This window comes from Arachis stenosperma, chromosome 6 (assembly GCF_014773155.1).
Source record: "Arachis stenosperma cultivar V10309 chromosome 6, arast.V10309.gnm1.PFL2, whole genome shotgun sequence".
NCBI lineage: Eukaryota > Viridiplantae > Streptophyta > Magnoliopsida > Fabales > Fabaceae > Arachis > Arachis stenosperma.
The window spans coordinates 109,892,703-109,894,776 of NC_080382.1; the positions used below are offsets into that span (position 1 = coordinate 109,892,703).

General features: G+C 32.3%; 1 non-coding gene across 1 annotated transcript; it reads right to left on the reverse strand.

Moving 5' to 3' along the window:
• Positions 1 to 1,438: 1,438 nt before the first annotated feature.
• Positions 1,439 to 1,542, reverse strand: LOC130937824 (small nucleolar RNA R71). Its single transcript, XR_009069020.1, has one exon. It is a non-coding gene; the product is annotated as a small nucleolar RNA R71 (small nucleolar RNA).
• Between the last annotated feature and the right edge of the window lie 532 nt (positions 1,543 to 2,074).

Below are 2,074 nucleotides of genomic sequence, written 5' to 3' on the forward strand. Positions count from 1 at the left end.
AAAAATCAAAAATATCTTTTCCTTATTTTTCTCATAATTTTCAAAAATTTGAGTTGACTTAGTCAAAAATTTTCAAAATTAGTTGTTTCTTACAAGTCAAGTCAAATTTTCAATTTTAAAAATCTTATCTTTTCAAATCTTTTTCAAAAAATATATCTTTTTCATTTTTTTCTTCTTTTCGAAAATTTCAAAAATCTTTTTCAAAATAGTTTCAAAAATCTTTCTCTTATCTTTATATCTTATTTTCGAAAATTCACTAATAATTAATGTAATTGATTCAAAAATTTGAAGTTTGTTACTTTCTTGTTAAGAAAGGTTCAATCTTTAAGTTCTAGAATCTTATCTTGTAGTTTCTTGTTAGTGAAGTAAGTAATTTCAAATTTTTGAATTAAATCTTTTTATCTTTTATCTTATCTTTTTCAAAGATTTTATCTTTTTTTCAAAATTTGATTTCAAAATATCTTATCTAACTTCTTATCACCTTATCTTTTCAAATTTGATTTCAAATCTTTTTCAATCAACTAACTAACTTTTTGTTTGTTTCTTATCTTTTTCAAAACCACCTAACTACTTTTCCTTCTCTAATTTTTGAAAATATCTCATCCCTTTTTCAAAAATTCTTTTTTTTTGTTTTAAATTTTAATTTTAATCATATCTTATCTTTAATTTTCAAAATTACTAACTCCTTTTTCAAAAATTAATTTTCGAATTCTCCTTCTCTTTTCTTATTCTATTTAATTATTTATTTACTAACACTTCTCTTCACCTCTCTTCATCTAAAAATCCGAACCCATTCTTCTTCACTCTTCTCCCCTTTCTTCTTCTACTAACATAAAGGAATCTCTATACTGTGACATAGAGGATTCCTCTTTCTTTTTTTCTTTTTCTCTTCTCTGTCATATGAGCAGGAATAAGGAAAAAAGGCAATCTTGTTGAAGCTGATCCAGAATCTGAAAGGACTCTGAAGAGGAAACTAAGAGAAGCTAAATTACAACAATCCAGAAGTAACCTTTCAGAAATTTTTGAATAAGAGAAGGAGATGGCAGCCGAACCCAATAATGATAATGCAAGAAGGATGCTTGGTGACTTTACCAAACCCACGTCCAAATTTGATGGAAGAAGCATCTCCATTCCTGCCATTGGAGCAAACAATTTTGAGCTGAAACCTCAGCTAGTTGCCTTAATGCAACAAAACTGCAAGTTCTATGGACTTCCATCTGAAGATCCTTATCAGTTTTTAACTGAGTTCTTGCAGATATGTGAGACTGTTAAGACGAATGGAGTTGATCCTGAAGTCTACAGGCTCATGCTTTTCCCTTTTGCTGTAAGAGACAGAGCTAGAATATGGTTGGATTTACAACCTAAGGATAGCCTGGACTCCTGGGATAAGCTGGTCACAGCCTTCTTGGATAAATTCTTTCCTCCTCAAAAGCTGAGCAAGCTTAGAGTGGATGTTCAGACCTTCAAACAAAAAGATGGTGAATCCCTCTATGAAGCTTGGGAAAGATACAAGCAGTTGACCAAAAGGTGTCCATCTGACATGTTTTCAGAATGGACCATATTAGATATATTCTATTATGGTCTATCTGAGTTTTTGAAAATGTCATTGGACCATTCTACAGGTGGATCCATTCACCTAAAGAAAACACCTGCAGAAGCACAAGAACTCATTGACATTGTTGCAAATAACCAATTCATGTACACCTCTGAGAGGAATTCCGTGAATAATGGGACGCTTCAGAGGAAGGGAGTTCTTGAAATTGATACTCTAAATGCCATATTGGCTCAGAACAAAATGTTGACTCAGCAAGTCAACATGATCTTTCAAAGTCTGAAAGGATGGCAAAATGCATCTAACAGTACTAAAGAGGCAGCTTCTGAAGAAGCTTATGATCCTGAGAACCCTGCAATGGCAGAGGTAAATTACATGGGTGAACCTTATGGAAATACCTATAATTCATCATGGAGAAATCATCCAAATTTCTCATGGAAGGATCAACAAAAGCCTCAACAAGGCTTTAATAATGGTGGACGCAATAGGCTGAGCAATAGCAAGCCTTTTCCATCATCTTCT